Source organism: Momordica charantia (assembly GCF_013281855.1).
Source record: "Momordica charantia cultivar OHB3-1 chromosome 4 unlocalized genomic scaffold, Mcharantia_2.0 BLBB01000004.1, whole genome shotgun sequence".
In the NCBI taxonomy this organism is placed as follows: domain Eukaryota; kingdom Viridiplantae; phylum Streptophyta; class Magnoliopsida; order Cucurbitales; family Cucurbitaceae; genus Momordica; species Momordica charantia.
In genome coordinates this window covers 14,314,815-14,325,128 of record NW_028275162.1, presented here as the reverse complement: position 1 = coordinate 14,325,128, position 10,314 = coordinate 14,314,815, and the positions used below count along the sequence as shown (strand labels likewise).

Genomic DNA, 10,314 nt, shown 5'->3' with positions numbered 1-10,314 from the left:
CAGATCGATCTCGTAGACAGATGCTAACTTGGCTATCGCATTAGCATTGGAGTTCTCGGACCTCAGAATCTGGCTGATTTTATAAGCTTAGAAGTGGGCGAGGTGCGACCTGACCTTTCCCATATACTTCTCCATCCGAGGATCTTTTGTCTGATACTCTTCCTTAATTTGATTCATTATCAGTTAAATGTCGCTGAAAATTTGAAGATGGTTGGCTCCTAGTGTAACGCCCAGCATTACTCAGGTAAGGTTAACCTCTAGCCACGAGTTTTTTTCTTTTGTTCGTAAAAAAAAAATTTATTCCGAAGTATTTAAATTGAATTACCTTATTTTAATTGGTATGGCGGTGGTGGCGGGTTTTATCCCTTAGTTAAAGAAGTAAAAAAAATAGAAATTTCAATTCTTTTACCCATGGGCTATTTTCAAAGGATGGGTAAATGGGCTTTTTCCTTGTTTGTTAGAGGTAAAACAAAAAGAAAAGAAAAAGGAAAGAAAAACAAAAGAAAAAAAAATGGAGCCCTAGCAACCCATTTCTTCCCCAATCGTGAGCCACCGTCCACACTTCTTCTTCCTCTCGTCGCCAATCACGAGCTCTCCTACCCGACGATCGGCATGACCCCCTTCTTCGGCGGCAAAAGCAGACCGTGCGACGCGGTTCGTGGCAGCAGCGGCGACTTTCGCAGCGGTAGCAGAGACGCGGGGTGTTTTCCGGCGGCGCAACATGTAACGCCCCGAGTCCCTCAAGTTCGTTAAGTCTCGAATCAGGAGATTTTCATTTAATTTTAAATTAGACTTTAATTAAATTTATATATATTTGGTTCCACGTGATTGGTTTTATCTTAAGTTTGGATGAGTTTCTTTTTCTCTTGGGCTTGGTTATGTTGGACTTTTATTGGGTTGTTTGGTTTTAAAACAAAGGAAAAGAAAATTAATAAAAAGAAAAAAAAACACACTAGGTTTCCATCTCTTTCTTCCTTCCCTTGCCCTAGCCGCCAACCACCTTCTCTTCCTCTCTTCCTCCGGCGACCGGCGATACCAGCGGCGACTTCCTCTCTTCCTCCGGCGATCGGCGGTATCAGCGGCAACTCGACTACATGCGGCGGCAGGCTCGACGGCGGGTCTTCTCATTCCGGCGGCTTCGAGCAGACCCGTGAACGCCGTGTTGCGGCAGCCCTCCGACGATCCTCGGCGGCGTTCGCCTATCCCCGACGATCCCATAGCAGCGGCGGCCGGCAACCCATGACGTTCCAGCGGTTGCGAAATTCGTAGCAGGTGCAGCGGCGGACTGGAGTGTGGCGGCTGTGTTTGGGTGTTTTTGGCGGCGTCTCGGAGTTTCGGTGATAACCCACAACCTGTGGAAGCGTGGTTTGGATGACCCAGACGTTGTTTTAGCGTTCAACAGCGTCGAAAGAGGATTTTGAGTATTTTTCCTCTGCTGCAACTCGTGGACAGCAGCGTTTCAGTGGCATTCGGGCTTACCCACATCCGTTCGAAGCCCGATTTAGGCTACCCACACCTTGGCGAGCTAGATCTAAGTTACCCACACCTTTACGAAGTCGATTTTGTGGTAATGAGTCATTTGAACCCTCTTAGAATTGATTTCGAAGGCTGAATCGTATATGTAACTTGCTGTTTTTTTTTCTGTTTTAGTGCCTAGGTGTGTGATCGACGCAAAAACTTAGGGGCGCGGTTGTGAGTAAGTTGACAAGAGGCGTGTGCGTGCGTTAATGTGTGCTAGTTGGTTTCTAATGTGCTGTTTTGTGATGTTTAATATTGATTTTGATACGCTATTGTGCTAGGTAACTCTCGTTTGTGTTAATTTGTATACTTGGTGTAGTGTTGAATATTCGTCGGTGATAATGGTGGAATTTTGCCTTGCTAAATTGCTGAGAATTGTTGTGGGATGATGTGTGTTTACACAAAAGATGCACGTTATAATAGAATTTTTGTGATTATGTTTTCTTATGATGTGAGCGTGCTTGTACAGTTTATATAAATGTTCATTGATGATGCGAGCGTGCTGGTCTGAGTCATATTATTTTCTTATGAGATGTGGGTGTAATTGAAGCATATTTTTGGACCCTGTTCGCAGGCTAGGGGCTGATGTAGAGTTGGTTATGATAAGGAACGTTGGATTCTTGGGGAAAGTGAATGGGTGAATGTCAGGGCCTCGGGTATAAATGGTCGGGGGCTGATACGTCACTAATTGAGACATTATAATATATAGTTAATTGTAAATTAAAACTATATATTATGAGAGATATTATTTGAATGAGATTCAAATAAAATTAATATGAATACGATTCATATTAAAACTATAGGTTAAAAATAATGTGCATAAGATGTACATTAAAACTATAGGTTATACGAGAGAAATGTTTTAGAATATGATTCTAATTTTATAATAAATAATTACGGTTAATTATTTATGTATATATATATTTATTAATTATTAATTGGATTAATAATTAATTATATTAATTAATTTTATATATATATTATTTTATATATATTTTAATTATTATTATATATTATAAATATATATATATATATATATATATATTAATATTAATATTAATATTATTATTAATATTTGCAGGGGAGTGGGAAGTGTTGTGACGTGGGAGTTACCCCATGTCACCCTTCTTCTTCTCCTCCAAGTGTTGGAGAATGAGGTAGAAGGTGTTATAGAACAAAAAACAAAAACTCTCAGAATTTCTCTCAAATTCTCTCAATCTCTCCCTCTCTTCGATCAAGGTGCTACCACAAGCACGATCCCGAGACCCAGGAGGATAGCGAGGAAGATCCAGTGGTGGTGTTCGAGGGGAATTCACTGAAGAAACGTTCTTCAAAGGTTTGTTTTTCCCCTGTTTTTTTCCTTCTTTCTATTTTGGTTTTGTGTCCCAAAAATCAGCAACGAAAATTCGCTTCCGCTCCGGGATTCACATCCCTTCAAGGACCACCTAGGCTGTGTCACTCAAGTTTAGGATAGTTGAGGGCGATTCGATTATCGGGATGTATAGAAACTGGTTGTTGGTCGTAGACTAGTCTTTGTCACTTTTGTCCGTTATTTATTATTACTATTGTTGTTGCAAAAAAAAGGATTAGTTTGTTTTCGTTCCAGGTAGATTATAGATGTACTTATAGAGGTTATCCGTTGTTTTGGTAGTGGGACGAACAATAGGTTTTTTTTTTTGTTTTTTCTTAACATATGATACGTTAGCCCACTGAGGGCAGACCTTTTGTTTTGAAAATGGGTTAGTAGTAAGAGTCGTTCCCTTAAATTGTGGTATTTGTTGCGTTATGTTTCGTTATTAGGGAGAAGGCTGCACTGAGAGTTTAACGATGTTACCCCATGAGTGTTGTGAATTTGGGAGCGTTACACCTAGTCCCTTTGCCATACGCAATCCGGCTAAAAGAGCTTTGTATTCGTCCTCATTGTTAGAGGTACTAAAATTTAAGCGAAGGGCATACTCGAAGCGCAGCCATCTGGAGCAAACATGAGCACTCCTGCACCGCATCCTCTTTCGTTGGATGACCCATCCACGTACATGGTCCATGGCAGGTCGGACACGGAGGTTTGAGCAGGTGGGGGCGTGAACTCTGCCATGAAGTCCGCAACAACTTGCCCCTTCACAACTGTTCGAGGTTCGAATTGAGTGTCATACTCACTTAGCTCCACGACCCACTTCATTAAGCGGCCAAATGTTTCTGGCTTATGAAAGACTTGCTTCAAGGGCAAGTTCGTGAGCACGGTCACGGTATGGGCTTGGAAGTACATCTTTAGTCTACGCGTCGAGGTGAATAAGGCGAGGGCCAGTTTTTCCATTTGAGGATACCTGGTCTCGACCTCGGTCATGGCTTTGCTTGTGTAATAAACCGGACTTTGGTGCACTCCATCTTGCTTGATTAAGGCCGAGCTGACTGCGTTATCGGACACGACCAAGTACAAATGTAGTCTATCTTCAGGCATAGGCTTTGCGAGCAACGGTGCCGCGCAAAGATAGCTCTTGAGTTCTTCAAAGGCTGCCTCGCACCGGGCCATCCACTGGAATGGTCCCTTCTTCCTCGACACTTTGAAGAAGGGAAGACACTTGTCAGTAGACCTGGAGTCGAACCTGTTTAAAGCAGCAACTCTTCCATTAAGGCATTGCAGCTGCTTAAAGGTTTTTGGGGCTTGCATCTCGAGCACGGCCCTTATCTTCTATGGGTTAGCTTCTATGCCTTGGTTGTTCACCATAAACCCAAGGAATTTCCCAGACGAAACTCCAAAGTCACACTTGGCAAGATTTAACTTCATCCGGTACTTGCGAAGGACTTCGAAAGTCTCGGTCAGGTCGGCCAAGTGCGACCTGGACTGTTTGCTCATTACAACCATGTCATCCACGTACACCTCCTGAAGGGATGTGAATCCCGGAGTGGAAGCGGACCGTTGTTCGTGAAATTTGGTAAACAAAATCATAAAGTTCAAGATGAAAATACAGAGGAAAACCATTACCTTTGAGGAACGTTTCTTCAACGATTTCCCAACGAACACCACCAAACGACCTTCCTTGCTATCCCTTTCTTGGGTTTTGCAGAAAACCAGTGACGTGGGGAGTTACCCCACGTCGCATAACTCCCCCACTCCCTTGCAATAATGCAGGGGAGTTAAATATTAATATTAATATTAATAATTAATATATATAATATATATATATATCAAATAAATAATTAACCCTTAATTATTTATCACATGAATAGAATCATATTCTATAACATTTCTCTCGTATAACCTATAGTTCTAATGTACATCTTATGCACATTATTTTTAACATATAGTTTTAATATGAATCTTATTCATATTAGTTTTATTTGAATCTCATTCAAATAATTTCTCTCATAATATATAGTTTTAATTTATAATTAACTATATATTATAATGTATCAATATACATATAATCCCTTAAGTAATTTGAACATTCAAATTCTTCCAAAAACTTGATCCTTGTTTTACCTGTTATGAGCTAGCAAGGGGACCTAATAGACCTACAGATCCGAAGCTCCAATGATACGAGATTAATCGGTCAAACTCATTGACCGAGTTAATCAACATTCGTTAACTATGGGTCACTCCACTAAAGACCCGCAGTTGCACTCTTCTCACTGTAGAATGTTTTCGTGTCCATGGATATACGACCATTAATGACGAGTCAATCCTTCACGAGTGCTCGTAAGTCATGTTGGGTCAAATTACTGTTTTACCCCTAGTTATATCTTACTCCTTAAATACCACTGCTCCTCTAATGAACAACCCGGTTATGGTCCGACTAATAACCGGAAGTCCCTCTCGGGGCAATGAGAGGGTGGGGCCCCTTGTTCAAGTCCTGGAGTCAGCATTTAAGGGAACACTCATCTACTCTCCTAAAGTCGTAGAGGAGTGAATTCCATCTGATGAAGTTATGTTCCCAGCTCCCCACTCGGTCTCGTCCCCAAAATGGTAGGAGTATTGAGTCAGCATGTAACGCCTCGCGTTACTCAGGTTAGTTTACCCTCGAGCCTCCGGGCCTCCTTTCTTAGAAATTTCTTTTTATTCAATTTAATTGTTTCATTTCATTTTATTTCGAGCTGCTGTGGGGATTGTTATGAGTGTTGACGTGTATTTACGTATCTAATTATTGTGTAACGAGGAAATTGTTTTCTCTACAATTGTTCTGATTCATTGGGCCCAAATTAAGTATCTATGTAAGTGGGGCTTGTTTTAAAACAAGAGGGAAAGAGAAAAACTCTAGTCCAAGTGGGTCCCTCCTTGTAAAAAAACAAAGGAAAGGTAAGGAGAAACCCTAGCCCCCAAAACCCCTCCCATTCGTGAACCTCTTCCCCCACCGTTTTAGTTTTAGTTTTCTTTTTCTCTTTTCTACCGGCGCCTCAACCCACCCCGAAGCACTCGACGGACGGCGACCTCCGACGTAGCGGCTTACCTCCTCCGGTTGACAGCAGCAGGCGGCGCGGCATGCAGCGGCGGCGGGCGACTCCGGGCAGCGGCGCTGCGTGGCGTCGGGCAGCAACGATTGCACTGTTTTCCGGCAGCAGCGGGTGTGCGCGGGTGTCGGGCAACAGCGGAGCGCGCAGCGGAGCGCGGGCGTCGGGCAGCAGCGGCGGGCGGGTGACGGGCAGCAGCGGTGGTGCGTGGGCGTCGGGCAGCAGCGGTGGTGCGGATTCCGGTAGCAGCGGGTCGTGGTGCGGGTCCTTGCTGCACACAGCATCGTGGGTATCATTTTTGGTGGGTTTTTACTGCTAAAATAGTCCGGACAGCAGCAGTTTCCGATCTCGGCGCCTACCCATAACCATAGAGTGGGAGTGAGTGTTAGTTCAAGTAGGGACACAAGCTAGTGGGTCGTGTGGTTGGAGTCCCGGGAGTCTAGGCGTTGGGTTGCTTGTATGGAAATGTTAATCTATTATTATTATTCCGTGCTGCCCATCTGTTTGTTCTGCTATTGTTTCCATTTGATGTGGTTGTGATTACGAGCATGTTGTGGTGTTAGTTAGGGTGGGCTACTTACGGAGTATTTTATGTACTCACCCCCCCTCTTTTACCTTAATTGTTTCAGGTGTGAACAAGGCCGACCGTGGTGATGATGTGGAAGAGGTCTGACTGAGGAGGGATCACTAGCTGTGTTGGTTAGACTAGGGAATAATGTCGTGCATTGCAGACATTGTTAAAATCTCATTGCTATGAATTAAAAGGGGAATTAAACATTGGGTTAACTAAAATGACACTTTCTCTTATAGCTTTATGGGTATTTTTACTATTCGTTTTACTGATGTATTTTGGATTACGAGACCAACAATTAGTTCCTTTTGATTGGATTCCTGACCACTGAGGCGGGTATTATTTTCTAGATATTCCATTGTTGTGTACCTCCATTTTGTATGTTGCTTTAAGAGAACATTACATTTTGGTTACCTTAAATAGGAGGGTTCAGTAAGCGTTATAGGGCCGTTACTTCGTTAAACGTATCAGAAATTCGGATCTTTACACAGCATCTCGGGCCACTCTCACCCATACAAATCAAAGGACGAGCCCTCACGGGCAGGAGTCCATAACTCACTCACAATTGAGAATGAGTTGTCTGGTCATCCTAAGAAACAGCAATCTATTAGTTAACGGTGTTACATCTAAAGATTGGCTATTTCGTAGTCCGTTCTTATACAAACTCATTGTATAGGATACCCAATTCGCATGTCTCCACACGAACTACCTGGATCGAGTCGTCTGTAACCTTTACAGAGTGGGCTGTATCCATAGTGCTGCCAGGATAAGGTACCCAGCCTTATCCATATACTATAGACCCTTTAGGTTATTCACGGGACATTATCCACTTGTATATTAGGGTATATCAAATATATACCTCGTATATCAGGGGTATATCAAATATATACCCAGTACATATACTGTCCCGGTTACACTCAAATAACCTCGGATGTTTAGTTTATTGGATTTTGGACAATGGAATGCTATGAATTCAACAACAAATTTATTGAATAAAACTTTATTGAATATAAATTTGTTTTTACAAAATACAAACTACGAGTTTAGGGCAACACACCCAACACCTCCATATTGCGTCTAATCTGGTTGGCGAACATTTTGTTTACCATTCTTTGATAAGTCGCGCCTACATTTTTTAGGCCAAATGGCATGACCTTGTAACAGTACATGCTTTGATCGGTTATGAAGGGGGTATGAACTTGATCTGGTTCGTGCTTCTTTATTTGATTGTATCTAGAGTAGACATCCATGAAGGTAAGCAGCTCGTGCCCGACTGTAGCGTTTACGAGCTGATCAATCCTTCGCATTGGAAAGCAATCTTTTGGGCATGCCTTGTTAAGATTGGTGAAGTCTACACACATTCTCCACTTTCCGTCGATTTTTTAACTAAGGCAACGTTTGAGATCCACTCGGGATACAAAATTTCTTTTGTGTATTCAGCTTAAAGCAATTTGTTTACTTCCTCAACAATTACATCACTCCTCTTCTTATTTACAGGTCTTCTCTTTTGCTTAACCAGTCGGAATGATAGGTCTATGTTGAGGCGATGAACCATTATCTTCGGATCGATGCCGAGCATGTCTTCGTGGGACCATGCGAACACGTTCGAGTTCGACCTGAGGAAGGAGATGAGCTCTTCCCTATCAGCGGCCCCCAGCTTGGTGCCTATACTCACTTGCTTCTCCGAGCTGAGCAAGGGGACAAGCTCCAACTCCTCAATGGGCGTAGCTACTTCACGCTGGCTAACTTTGGCCAGTTCGTCCTCGGAAGGTCGGATCAAAAGAAGAAGATATAGCACTCTTGGGATGTCTTCTACTCTCCTCGGATCATTTCGACCCCGTAGATAGTTGAATACTTAATGACTTGGTGCAGAGTTGACGGAATAGCCTGAAGCGAATGGATGATTGGCCATCCAAATATGGCATTGGAAGCAGATCTGCCATCAATCACCACGAACTCGGCCATCTGAGTAACCTGGGTGTCACCTTGGCCGATTGTGATGAGGAGGTCAATGCAACCTTCGGGGGTGACAGATTCCCCCCCAAATCTAACTAAGGGCGTTAGACTTTTCTTCAGTTGTGCCCTGGTCCTCCCAGTGCTAGATAGGTGGTAAGAGACATGATATTGGCAGAAGCGCCTCCATCAACTAGCACCCTCCTGACCTGTACATGGTCAATGAGTGGCGAGATCACCAAGACGTCGTTGTGGGGCAAGTGAACCCCCTCTAGGTCGGAGTTTGAGAAAGAGTTGGGGCATGTCGACCTCTGCTTCTGGACGACGCAGTCTTAGCGAAGAGCTTCTCTGGCAAGCTCCTTCCTCTTATTTTCAGATTGGCCCCCACTTAGGCCTCCAAAGTTCGTATTGATGACCGCAGGTCGGTCATCCCTTCGAGGTGGCATCTTTGAACGCTTCATCTCTTCTTTCTTTTCTATCGAGCTCGAACCCGGCTTGCCGACATATTTCTTGAAGTAACCATCTTGAATTAAGTCTTCAATCTAACGCTTCAACTCCCAGCAACTCGAGGTGTCGTGGCTGTGATCGCGTTGAAAACGGCAGTACATGTCCTTATTGTGTTTCTCGGGATCTCCTATGAGCTTATTAGGTCGCTTGAGGAGTTTCGCCAACCCATTCTTCTCGATATTATTGAGAATCTCGAAGATCGAAATGGTAGTTGGGGTGTATCTTTCATAGGGCCCTCTTCGGTTGGAGTCCGAATCGAACCTCCTATAGTCATATCGGCTCTGAGAGGGCTGAGAAGACGACCCCTTGTCCTTAGACTTGGAATCAAACTTCCCTTTGTCCTGATTGTTTGATTTCTTCTGGTCGGACCTTTTGTCCGTCAGACCGAACTTCGTTCTGAGCAGCTCTTGTCCATATATGACCTTCTTGGCCTTCTGTAAGACCTTAGTGAAGGTTGATGGCGCTTCCTCACCCAACTTAACAGTCAAAGTCTCATCGGCCAGGCAGGTGAGGAAGTAGCATATGACTGAGTCATCGGAGCAATGCGCGACCTTGAGCTGCTCCTCCTGGAGCGGGTCTCATACTCCCGTAGAGTTTCGCCTTCCTTCTATTGAATGGTGGCGAGATGAGTGGCTATCTTTCTACCATAGTGCTGAGAAAAGACTTGGCTGATGAACTCTTTCCTTAGTTGACTGTAGGTCGAGATCGACCTTACCGGCAACCATCAGAGCCGAGAACTTCCTGTAAGAGCGATTTAGAATGCTTGACATTTGATGGCGTCGGACGCCGCTTGAAAGTCCATGAGGCCTTCAAAGACCTCGACACAGTCCTTAGGGTCCTTGGACCAATCATAGGGCTTCATAGCGGGTGTTTTGAACTTTGGAGGAATAGGTGCCTCCAAGATGTCCGAGGTGAACGGTGACGCACCCATCTGCGATCATCGAATGGATTTTCTTTCCTTTCGCACTTCGCCTTGAGTGCCTCTACTTGCTTGTCAAACCTGTTTTTCATCAGGTTGAACTCTTTCCTGGTAATCACCCCCTCTAGCGTCAAAGGTTTGTACCGTGACTGAGTTTGGAGGTTGGAGTTGGAGTACTTCCGGGAACAGGATGATGAGATCTCCGGACCTCGCGAGATGGAATTCCTTTTTTTGTCAACAAGATGCTTTCTAAGGTCGTGCTCTCGTTGACTGTACTCGACCCCCCCATTGTCGACAATGCGTTTATCGTCTTCAGGGTGAACAGGTGGATCTTGGTCATCTCCGTCATATGGCAGATCGTCTGTCCCGCCTGGGACCTTGGATTCGGACCCAGTTCGGTTCG

At 44.0% G+C, this 10,314-nt stretch overlaps 1 long non-coding RNA gene across 1 annotated transcript; it reads left to right on the top strand.

Annotated features, from left to right (window-relative positions):
* The first annotated feature begins 970 nt into the window (after positions 1 to 970).
* Positions 971 to 6,861, top strand: LOC148211893 (uncharacterized). Its single transcript, XR_015790512.1, has 3 exons — positions 971 to 1,567; positions 1,651 to 1,696; positions 6,591 to 6,861. It is a non-coding gene; the product is annotated as an uncharacterized LOC148211893 (long non-coding RNA).
* The last annotated feature ends 3,453 nt before the right edge of the window (positions 6,862 to 10,314 follow it).